This window comes from Oryctolagus cuniculus, chromosome 9 (assembly GCF_051225735.1).
Source record: "Oryctolagus cuniculus isolate XC-2025 breed Fujian yellow rabbit chromosome 9, ASM5122573v1, whole genome shotgun sequence".
NCBI lineage: Eukaryota > Metazoa > Chordata > Mammalia > Lagomorpha > Leporidae > Oryctolagus > Oryctolagus cuniculus.
Window position 1 is genome coordinate 109,368,575 of NC_142875.1, and position 12,633 is coordinate 109,381,207.

The 12,633-nt window shown below is 46.5% G+C and overlaps 1 pseudogene; it reads right to left on the minus strand.

The window, feature by feature from the left end:
* Window positions 1-5,071: 5,071 nt before the first annotated feature.
* LOC127491979 (eukaryotic translation initiation factor 1A, X-chromosomal-like) lies at window positions 5,072-5,904 on the minus strand (annotated as a pseudogene).
* Between the last annotated feature and the right edge of the window lie 6,729 nt (window positions 5,905-12,633).

Here is a 12,633-nt window from a genome sequence, read left to right on the forward strand (position 1 = left end):
TGGATTTCGTTGTTTCTTACTGCGGTATAGTATTCTAAAGAGTACATATCCCATAATTTCTTTATCCAGTCTATCGTTGATGGGCATTTAGGTTGGTTCCAGGTCTTAGCTATTGTGAATTGAGCTGCAATAAACATTAGGGTGCAGACCTCTTTTTTATTTGCCAATTTAAATTCCTTTGGGTAAATTCCAAGGAGTGGGATGGCTGGGTCGAACGGTAGGGTTATCTTCAGGTTTCTGAGGAATCTCCAGACTGACTTCCATAGTGGCTTGACCAGTTTGCATTCCCACCAACAGTGGGTTAGTGTCCCTTTTTCCCCACATCCTCGCCAGCAGCTGTTGTTGGTAGATTTCTGCATGTGAGCCATTCTAACTGGGGTGAGGTGAAACCTCATTGTGGTTTTGATTTGCATTTCCCTGATTGCTAATGACCTTGAACATTTTTTCATGTGCCTGTTGGCCATTTGGATTTCCTCTTTTGAAAAATGTCTATTGAGGTCCTTGGCCCATCTCTTAAGTGGGTTGTTGGTTTTGTTTTTGTGGAGTTTCTTGATCTCTTTGTAGATTCTGGTTATTAACCCTTTATCTGTTGCATAGTTTGCAAATATTTTTTCCCATTCTGTCGGTTGTCTTTTCACTCTCCTGACTGTTTCTTTTGCAGTACAGAAACTTCTCAATTTGATGCAATCCCAATAGTTGATTTTGGCTTTGACTGCCTGTGCCTCCCGAGTCTTTCCCAGAAATTCTTTGCCTGTGCCAATATCTTGAAGGGTTTCTCCAATGTTCTCTAGTAACTTGATGGTGTCAGGTCGTAGATTTAGGTCTTTAATCCATGTTGAGTGGATTTTTGTGTAAGGTGTAAGGTAGGGGTCTTGCTTCATGATTCTGCACGTGGAAATCCAATTTTCCCAGCACCATTTATTGAATAGACTGTCCTTGCTCCAGGAATTAGTTTTAGATCCTTGATCAAATATAAGTTGGCTGTAGATGTTTGGGTTGATTTCTGGTGTTTCAATTCTGTTCCATTGGTCTATCCATCTGTTTCTGTACCAGTACCATGCTGTTTTGATTACAACTGCCCTGTAGTATGTCCTGAAATCTGGTATTGTGATGCCTCCGGCTTTGTTTTTGTTGTACAAGATTGCTTTAGCTATTCGAGGTCTCTTGTGCCTCCATATAAATTTCAGCACCATTTTTTCCAGATCTGAGAAGAAGGTCTTCGGTATCTTGATTGGTATTGCATTGAATCTGTAAATTGCTTTTGGGAGAATGGACATTTTGATGATATTGATTCTTCCAATCCATGAGCATGGAAGATTTTTCCATTTCTTGGTATCCTCTTCTATTTCTTTCTTTAAGGTTTTGTAATTTTCATCGTAGAGATCTTTAACGTCTTTGGTTAAGTTTATTCCAAGGTATTTGATTGTTTTTGTAGCTATTGTGAATGGGATTGATCTTAGAAGTTCTTCCTCAGCCATGGCATTGTCTGTGTATACAAAGGCTGTTGATTTTTGTGCATTGATTTTATACCCTGCTACTTTGCCAAACTCTTCTATGAGTTCCAATAGTCTCTTAGTAGAGTTCTTTGGGTCCCCTAAATAAAGAATCATGTCATCTGCAAAGAGGGATAGTTTGAGTTCTTCCTTCCCAATTTGTATCCCTTTAATTTCTTTTTCTTGCCTAATAGCTCTGGCTAGAACCTCCAGAACTATATTGAATAGCAGTGGTGAGAGTGGGCATCCCTGTCTGGTTCCAGATCTCAGTGGAAATGCTTCCAACTTTTCCCCATTCAATAGGATGTTGGCTGTGGGTTTTTCATAGATTGCTTTGATTGTATTGAGGAATGTTCCTTCCAAACCCAGTTTGCTCAGAGTTTTCATCATGAACGGGTGTTGTATTTTATCAAATGCTTTCTCGGCATCTATTGAGATAATCATATGGTTTTTCTTCTGCAGTCTGTTAATGTGGTGTATTGTCGCTCCCCCTCTTCGTGGAGGAACGACACAGGACCCTGCGCTGCTCTTTCAGTCTGCTCGGCCCTCCCCGGGTTTGCTGCTGGTTCCTCCCGGGTTGGCTACTATCCCTTCCACCTCCGTGGAAGGGCAGTTCCCCCTGGCCGCATTCCCCACTTCCGCAGGGGAGCGGCACACCGCCGGCCGGCTCTTCTCGGGGGCTGCACGGGTTCCCTTAGATGTTCCCCATAGATGTTCCCGGTGCATGCCGTCTCTCTCCTCCTTTATAGTCCTCCTCCGCCAATCCTAACTCGGCTGCCCACACACCGAGTACGCCACTCTCCTCCAATCAGGAGCAAGTCCTACAGTTTATCAGTTGAACTGGAGGCAGCTGTGCGGAAGCTGTTTACTTCTCTCCCAGCGCCATATTGTGGGAGAGCAGATGCATAGAATAAGTCTTAATTCCAGTAACAGTCTAGTCCGGTTTGCTCCCCACAGATCCCCCTTTCTTTTTATTTTTGGTGTTGATACGCGCCTGTCTTCGGTGTCCCGCGGCACACACTCTGCTCTACTTGCTAGAGTTGCCACAGGCTCTTACAAGTCCTATCAATCAGGAAAACCGAATCCGGGTCCTCTCTTCGCCATGTTGTGAGGAGGTTTTTAGGCGCTGATGCGTGCCTGTGTTCGGTGCCCTGCAGCGCATGCTCTGCTCTGCCTGCAGGGGACTTACAAGACCTATCAGGCAAACCGAATCCAAGCCTCCTCATTGCCTTATTGTGGGGGAGACTTATTAGTGTTGGTTCGTGCCTATCTTCGGTGACCTGCAGCTCATACTCTGGTCGAGCTGCTTGCTGGCGCTTACCGCCTTAATCAGGCAGACCGAATCCAAGCCTTCTAATTGCGGTATTGTGGGGAAGCCTTACTGATGTTAATTCGTGCCTGTCTTCGGTGACCTGCGGTGCATAAGCTGCTAGCCGCCCAGGTGCTCATCGCCTCACTAATCGGGCAGACCGAATCCAAGCCTTCTAATTGCCATGTTGAGGGGAGGCCTTTCTATTTCTCTATCTCCGGGCATTCCTATTTCTCCCATTTTACTTCTATCTTCCAGCATTCCTATTTCTCTCACTTTGCTTCTAAATTTCTATTTCTCTTATCCCCGCGGCTTCCCGGCACCTCGCCCCGCCGGCGGGTTCCCAGCTCTGCGCCGCTTCAGCCCGCGCGCCTCTCTCATCTGCGCAGCTTCCCGGCTTTGTGCGGCTCGGCTTCGCGCGCTCCGCGGTCTCCACGCTTAACCCTTTCGCGTCTGAACCACGGCCTACGCCAGTCCCGTTCCCTATCTATTCACGCCCCGTGCTCTCTCTGCACGCGGCGGCTTCCGCGAGTAACACAGCGTAGCTTACGTGTCCGCCATTAGCATTCAATCTAAGTTCCCCGGGCTAGCCTGGCGAATTCAACCCAGCGTACGTCTCCGCCCCACGGTTTGGCTTCCCGTCCTTTGCTCCCCGGGCTAATCAGACGGATCCCAACCTGGCTCACGTTTCAGCTTCTGGTTTCAACTTTTCGCCCCCTATTCCCGGGCTAACTTGAGAACCCCAAAGTGGCTTTCGTGTCCGCCTTGGCCTGCCCCCCCGCGGCTTCAATTTCCCTAACATTTTTCTCTACCCGGTATGTTTCCCCAAACTTTCCTCCAACAATACTCCTCCCTCATTTCTCCTGGCCTCTCCCCACAGTCCGCGTCGGAGTCTGTTTGTTCTAGCTTTCACTTTCGCTTTCGCCCTTAGAGATTTCTCCCAGCTTCCCCCCGTAGTCCGTATCTGAGTCTATGCCTAGGCTTTCAATAGCTTCTTCCGGCACCCTTTTCGTCCGGCTTTTCCCTAGGCTGTTTGCTAGTCTCTCTCTCTGGTATTTTCCTGCTTCTTCCCGTTTCTTCCCTCCTAAGTTTCATATCCGTCCTAGGTTTCCTATCCGAGTCACGGCACCATTATGTCGCTCCCCCTCTTCGTGGAGGAACGACACTAAATCCTGCCTAGGCTTCATATCCGAGTCACGGCACCATTATGTCGCTCCCCCTCTTCGTGGAGGAACGACACAGGACCCTGCGCTGCTCTTTCAGTCTGCTCGGCCCTCCCCGGGTTTGCTGCTGGTTCCTCCCGGGTTGGCTACTATCCCTTCCACCTCCGTGGAAGGGCAGTTCCCCCTGGCCGCATTCCCCACTTCCGCAGGGGAGCGGCACACCGCCGGCCGGCTCTTCTCGGGGGCTGCACGGGTTCCCTTAGATGTTCCCCATAGATGTTCCCGGTGCATGCCGTCTCTCTCCTCCTTTATAGTCCTCCTCTGCCAATCCTAACTCGGCTGCCCACACGCCGAGTACGCCACTCTCCTCCAATCAGGAGCAAGTCCTACAGTTTATCAGTTGAACTGGAGGCAGCTGTGCGGAAGCTGTTTACTTCTCTCCCAGCGCCATATTGTGGGAGAGCAGATGCATAGAATAAGTCTTAATTCCAGTAACAGTCTAGTCCGGTTTGCTCCCCACAGTGTATCACATTGATTGTCTTGCGCACATTAAACCATCCCTGCATACCAGGGATAAATCCCACTTGGTCTGGGTGGATGATCTTTCTGATGTGTTGTTGCATTCTATTGGCGAGAATTTTATTGAGGATTTTTGCATCTATGTTCATCAGGGATATTGGTCTGTAATTCTCTTTCAGTGCTGCATCTTTCTCTGGCTTAGGAATTAAGGTGATGCTGGCTTCATAGAAAGAATTTGGGAGGACTCCCTCTTCTTCGATTGTTCTGAATAGTTTGAGAAGAATTGGAGTTAGTTCTTCTTTAAACGTCTGGTAGAATTCAGCAGTGAATCCATCTGGTCCTGGGCTTTTCTTTGTTGGGAGGGCCTTTATTACTGTTTCAATTTCTGTCTCAGTTATGGGTCTGTTTAGGTTTTTACATCGATATTTTCAATAATAACTGTCTGCCACCTAGTGTTCATTTTCTGAACTACTAATTTACAAATGCAAATTTATTAAAATAGTTTCTAAAAACATTTTAGAAATACTTTTTATAGATATATTTATGGTAAATTAAGATCATGAAAAGAATGTGTATGATACCAGGTCTCCCAAGTGGGAAGCGGGTCCCAAACACTCGAACCATCTTCCACTTCTTTTCCCAGGCACATTAGCAGCAAGCTGAACCCGAAGTGGAGCGGCCAGGACTCGAATCCACGTCCACGTGGGATGCCTGTGTCCGAGGCAGAGGACTTTCCAGGTAGGCCACGAGGCCGCCCCTGTGCAAACGAAACTTGGATCTTCTTTAAGGGTCGTGGCCAAAATCCAAACTGCAGGACAATCTTCAGAAAAACTGTAATGTCAGATGTTCAGTTCCACTTAGAGAGCATCAGCGTCTTCATCATCAAGTCCAATGTCATCCAGCTGGATTTCACCACGTCCTCCAGGACCAAACGGATCCGTTTCATTGACTTCCGCTTGCTGGGGAAGCTCACCACAGGCCTTCAGACTTCCAGCTTCACGTGCGCTGTATTTGTACATGACGGCAGCGTTGTTAGCCTGATAGTCTCGGGACCACCCAATATAACGTCCGAGGTATTTATCCAAACCTTTATTCTCAGTTCCCCTCTGATGTGACACAACCTCTCCACATCATCCAACAGGAAGCTTCCAGGCGTCCATTTCCCAACATTTTGATTACTTGAGCATATTCTCGTCCGGCCTCTGAATACCAGCTCTCTCGGTTCACATTCATTCTCGCTGTCACCTCTGCGCCAGGTTTCACCTGCGTTATCTTTCTTCTGTGGCACGGGCCGTCCTAAGTCCTCTCCTGGCTTCTGTGGCGGCCCCGGCGGTTTCTCTGAGGGGCTTGAGGGGCAGCAGGAGCAGCGCGCAGGATGACGCAAACGCCGGCGACTTCGGACTTGAGCTGGGGGCTCCCGTCAAGTTCTCCCGAGAGCCGCGGGCGCCCACGCTAGAACCTGACACTGGAAGGTAAGAAAATGAAAATTTCTGTGTGTACCTAACTGGAACAGGCCATACACTTACTTCTTTCCCTCATTTACCCTGGCTCGCTTTCCTCGGTGTCCTCACAAATCTTGAAAACCTGAGTGGGTTTCTTGAAGGAGGCAGCAGAATGTACTTCAGGCCCTATGGAATTTACAGACTTTCAGGCACTAGTTTAAGGGGAACATTTTCATCTGAACCGGTGGATAGACTCTCTCAGTTTTTTTTTTTTTCTTTTTTGACAGAGAGAGAGAGAGAGAGAGAGAGAGACATAGAGAAAGGTCTTCATTCCGTTGTTTCACCCCCAAAATGGCTGCCATGGCCAGCGCTGCGCCTATTGGACGCCAGGAGCCAGGTGCCTCCTCCTGGTCTCCCATGCGGATGCAGGGCCCAAGCACTTGGGCCATCCTCCACCGCACTCCGGGGTCACAGCAGAGAGCTGGACTGGAAGAGGAGCAACCGGAACAGAATCCCCTGCCCATATGGGATACCGGAGCTGCAGGCAGAGGATTTACCAAGTGAGCCATGGCGCCAGCCCCTCTCTTTTTCTTTAAAAAAAAAAAAAAAGATTTATTTGTGGAGCCACCGCTGTGGCATAGCGGGTAAGGCCGCTACCTGCAGTGCTGGCATCCCACTTGGGTGCTGGTTTAAGTCTCAGATGCTCTACTTCCGATTTAGCTCTCTGCTATGGCCTGGGAAAACAGTAGAAGAGAGCCCAAGTCCTTGGGTTCCTGCACCCACTAGGAGACCAGGAAGAAGCTCCTGGCTCCTGGCTTCGGATGGGAGCAGCTCCGGCCATCGTGGCCAGTTGGGGAGTGAACCAGCGGATGGAAGACTTCTGCCTCTCTCTCTGGCTCTAAGTCTCTCTGTTACTCTTTCAAATAAATAAAATAATAAATCTTTAAAAAAAAAAGCATCTCAAGTGACACTAATACTACAATGGGAAAAAAATTCCAAAGGCAAATAAGGATTATTACATGATTGGGAATGTGTGTGTGACGTAGTTCTTAACACACGACTGTGGACACCTGCACCCCGTATCAATGTGACAGTTCAGTCCCAGCTCCACTTCTGATTCCAGATTCCTGCTAATGCGTGCAATGGGAGGCAGAAGGTGATAACTCAAATACTTGGATCATTGCCATCTATCTAGGAGACCCAGATTGGGTATTTGGCTACTGGATTAGGCCAGACCCAGTTCAGGCTGTTATGAGTTTGGGGGAGTGAACTAAAGCATAGAAGATCTCTTTGTTTCCCTGTCTGTGTAAGAGTGTGTGTGTGTGTGTGTGTGTGTGTTCTATCACTGCTGTTCAAATACATTTTTTATATAAAGATAACAGAGTTCAAAGAAACTTGGCTCATTTAGTATTCAGAAGGCATATTTCTGAAGTCAAAAAGGACCATTCAAAGACAAGTTGAGGCATTGTATTGGTAAACATAATCTGTTTTCTGGTCCAATTATTTAAAAGATAAGGAAAAACCATGTTTTCAGACTAATATTCCAGGAGAACTATACAAAATTATTTTAAACATTTATTTATTGAAAGGCAGAGAGACAGGGAGGGAGGCTTTGGGGGAGGGGTGGCAAATAGACAGAAAAATAGAGAACTCTATCACCATTGTGATGCAGCAGGTTAAGCCACCACCTGCCATGCCAGGATCCCATATGGGAGTGAACTGAGTCCTGGCTGCTACTCTTCAGATACAGCTCCCTGCTAATGTGCCTGGGAAAGCAGCAGAAGATGGCCTAAGTACATGGTCCCCTGCTACCTACATAGGAGACCTACACAGAAGAAACTCCTGGGTCCTTGTTTCATCCTGGCCCACGAAGGCCATTACTGCCATTTGAAGAGTTAACTGTGAATCAAAGACCTCTCTGTCACTCCCTCTCTCTCTGCCACCCTTCCATTCAAATAAATGTTTTTTTTTTTTAAGATTTATTTATTTATTTGAAAGTCAGTTACACAGAGAGAGAAGGAGAGGCAGAGAGAAGTCTTCCATCCGCTGGTTCACTCCCCAACTGGCCACAGCGGCCAGAGCTGCGCCGATCCAAAGCCAGGAGCTTCTTCTGAGTCTTCCCATGTGGGTGCAGAGGTCCAAGGACCTGGGCCATAGCAAAGAGCTGGATCGGAAGTGGAACAGCTGGGTCTTGAACAGGCGCCCATATGGGATGCCGGCACTGCAGTTGTAGGCCTTACCTGCTAAGCTACAGCACCAGCTCCATAAATTAATCTTTATCTTTAAAAAAAAGAGAGAGAGAGAGAGAGAGAGAGAGAGAGATTCTATCCATTGGTTCACTCCACAAATGGTCCAAACAACCAGGGATGGGCCAGATTAAACACAGAAACCTAGAAATCCATGTGAGTCTCCAATGAGGGTCGCAGAACCCAGGTGCTTGAGCTATTTTCTGCCTTCCCAGACACCTTGGCTGGATCTCCATTTAAAAAGGAACAGGTGGGATTGAATATGGAACTCCAATATGGAATAGGATCATGACAAGTATCGGCTTAACTGGCTATAACACCAAGCTGGCCCCACAGTGATGTCATCTTAAAGAGATATGTTTCTGTTTATCAATCACCTTGAAAAATAACTTCTCCATCACAGATATATTTTTGAGGGTGACTTCTCTGCTTCCTCCCTGCTTTAGCCAGCTTGAAAAATGAAATGAAATGTCCCAGAGATAAAAAAAAAAGTTTAGAGAAACCAGTGTTTGAGAAGGACATTAGCATGCACAAAAGGAATCCAGATGCCATTTATCATTCTTTTTCAGTAGTTATTGGAATTTTCATTGATTTTTATTTGACACATAGAAATTGTACATTTGTGTGGCATACAGTGTGACATTAATTCATATATATGATGACCAATGACTGGACCAGGGTAGTTGACATATCTATCATATCAGACTCTTTTTAAGATTTTAGTGTTTTTTTGTTTGTTTGTTTGTTTGTTTGTTTTGTGAGAGGTAGTGTTACAGACAGAGAGAGGGAGAGACAGAGAGAAAGGTCTTCCATCTGCTGGTTCACTCCCCAAATGACTGGTTATTTGTCTAGGGCAGATATAGAATTTTCTGGGAAACAGGAGGATTTTGAAATGGAAAGCAGAATCTCAGTTTATTACAAAAAAAACATAAGAAGCATATGAAAATCTAAGCAGGTGGTTTAGGACTTCCTTTCACCTGAATATGCCTGATGTGCTGGCGAAAGTCTTGTTCATGGCTCTCACCCAACTCTGCCTGACAGTCTTCCCTTCAGCTGTTCACAGCACTGTTTTCATTGGGTCTTATGTGTTCTTTCATTTCATGCAAATCGTCATGCATTTTGAAATTGTACAAGGATAAGGAAAGGACCTCAGCTGAGTGATATTTGGAGGAATCAGCCATTCTGTTTTCAGAACACACAAAGCTAAGGTCAAGGTTGTCTTTGACCAGGTCTGCTATTAACACTAATTCCCACCTGGCTCTTCACTCTGCTTAGTCAGGTCAACTCATCTCCAGTTTCCTTCTCAAATAGAGTCAGCAAAAAAATAAATAAAATAAAAAGTGCCAGTCATTGAAACAAAGCAGCAGAACTGGCAGGCCAATAAAATTGCCCTCTTCTGCCCATCAAGTCCTTTGGCCCAAAATTGTGTTGATTTCCACACACCAATTAAGGGGAAAATGGCCAATGTCACAGAACATCAACAACCATGTCTGAGAAAACGCCATTTTTCTATCTCATCACATTCTAGGATTAAAGGTGTCCACAGTCAGCCACATTGCATCAGAAGACCATCCTGTAATATTATCTACACTAGCTCAGATAATTAGGCAGACCCCACTGTCCCATATACAGCATAAGATCCCAGCAGCCCTACTGCTCTAAGAACTGATCTCTAGGATTTCCAGCCTCATGACTATGCTGCCATACTTAGAAAAACACAGTCCTCACACATCCACTTATTTGCACAAACAACTTAACAAGCACACAGAACTTTACAAAGTCAAAAATGCTCAGTGGCAGCTGGTGATACTGACTCCTATAGACCAGTGATAACCAGCGTGAACAGGCAACAACTACACATCACAGAAAATTAGCAGCTGAGAGCAGCAACCAGTGCAAATACAAGGAAAAAGTTGTTGAGAAACCTAACACCCCATTGCCAATGGTTTTAAAAAACAAAAATGGTAGGGGCCAGCGCTGTGCTGCAGTGGGTTAATGCCCTGGCCTGAAGCGCTGGCATCCTCTATGGGCTCCAGTTCTACTCTTGGCTGCTCCTCTTCCAATCCAGCTCTCTACTATGGCCTGGAATAACAGTAGAAAGTGGCCCAAGTCCTTGGGCCCCTGCACCCGCGTGGGAGACCTGGAAGAAGCTTCTGGCTCCTGGCTTCGGATTGCCACAGCTCCGTCCATTGCGACCATCTGGCGAGTGAACCAGCGGATGGAAGATCTCTCTCTCTCTGTCTCTACCTCTCACTGTAACTCTGTCTTTCAAATAAATAAAATTTAAAACACTTTTTAAAAAATGGCAAAAGGATTATGAAGAGGCAGATAGTTTCTACTTTAGAGGATTAAATGAGGGAATTACACCAAAAGAATGTGAAAACTCAAAAGCTGGAACCAGGAAAAATAAAAATGGAGAGAATTGCTCTGAACAGAATATAATAATCAATAAGTTTCAGGAACATTAAGAGTAATGATAGCCGGCGCCACGGCTCAATAGGCTAATCCTCTGGCTAGTGGTGCCGGCACACCGGGTTCCAGTCCCGTTCGGGGCGCCGGATTCTGTCCCGGTTGCCCCTATTCCAGGCCAGCTCTCTGCTGTGGCCAGGGAGTGCAGTGGAGGATGGCCCAAGTACTTGGGCCCTGCACCACATGAAAGACCAGGAGAAGCACCTGGCTCCTGCCTTCGGAACAGCGCGGTGCACCGGCCGCAGCGCGCCGGCCAGGCAGCCATTGGAGGGTGAACCTACGGCAAAGGAAAACCTTTCTCTCTGTCTCTCTCTCTCTCACTGTCCACTCTGCCTGTCAAAAACAAAAACAAAGAGTAATGACCATTGGGGCTGGCGCCAGGGCACAGTAGGTTAATCCTCCACCTGGGGTACCGGCATCCCATACAGGTGCCAGTTTTAGTCCCTGCTGCCCCTCTTCCAATCCAGCCCTCTACTATGGCCTGGGAAAGCAGCAGAAGATGGCCCAAGAGCTTGGGACCCTGAATCCTCATGGGAGATTGGGAAGAAGCACCTGGCTCCTAGCTTCAGAATGGCACAGCACCAGCTGTTGTGGACATCTGGGCAGTGAACCAATGGAAGGAAGGCCTTTCTATCTTTCTCTCTCTCTCTCTCTCTCTCTCTCTCTCTCCATCTGTAACTCTACCTCTCAAATAAATAAATAAAATCTGTAAAAAAAAAAAAAAGGGTAATGACCATTAGTGTATGACAGAGAAAACAGTACGGATTCAGGAAACCTTAGGAAAAAGAGGACAGGAAAATAGGGGAGTCTAATAAAATTAAGCATCTGGAGGACATGAAAACTATCAGTGAGAGAGAAACCTATTCTCAAGAAGACATAAGACCCAACCCATGACTAAACAGGATTCTACAAAAAGGAGCAGCATCAAATATGTAAAAGGAACATTAAATACCACAGTTCAAGTGAGGAATCCTGCTTTCATTTCAGGCTACTGAAGACATCCCAGTGTTTCACTGCCCCTTTTGCTTTAATAAACCTTATATATGTTAAGAACAACAAAATGTTCTAGGCCTCCTGAGTTCTGCAATACCCATGTTCCATACACAGGGACAGAACCAGAGAATCATCAAAACCTGTCACCGGGGCCAGTGCTGTGGCACAGTAGGTTGATCCTCCACCTTTAGCCCCAGCATCCCATAAGGATACTGGTTATAGTCCTGCCTGGTCCTCTCCAATCCAGCTCTCTGCTATGCCTGCGAAGACACCAGAAGATGGCCCAAGTGCTTAGGACCCTGCAACCACATGGGAGACACAGAAGTGGCTCCTGGCTCCTGGCTCCTGGCTTTGGAACAGCACAGCTCTGGCCATTGCAGCCATTTCGGGAGTGAACCAACAGATGGAAGACCTTTCTATCTCTCCCTCTCACTGTCTGTACATCTACCTCTCAAAAATAAATAAATAACATCTTAAAAACAAATTATCACCATGTGTGCCCAATAGCCTTGTCCTCAACATTGCAGAATAAAATAAAAATGACCTTAAAATTAGCTAAATATGACACACATTTCCTCAGTGACAGAATTATGACAATAGCCAAAAGTATTGATCACTTTCCTTCTGCCTGTAGAATTCCTGCCAACATGTACCAAGAGACACATACACAAAACAAAGGAAAGACAGTGTCACGGTCTCACAGAACATACTGAACATCAAATGATGACCAAAGTTCAGTTGTAATCTGGATGCTGAGTGTTTGGATCCTGTGTCTGAAAAACTTTGCCCAGGTCACATGTTGTACCTTTTAAACTTTAAACACTGACATCCTCCACCCAACCCCATCCTGCTGGGCTCTGATCCAAAAGAGAAGTAAGGGATATGGATGACGGGATGTGAGCAGAGTTAGCCTGTTACGTCGGGAGGGGAGGTGCACCCAGTGTGGAGCTCAAAGATGCCCTTGTTCTGCTCCTCTGTATAAAGGGAGCTGCCCCAAGT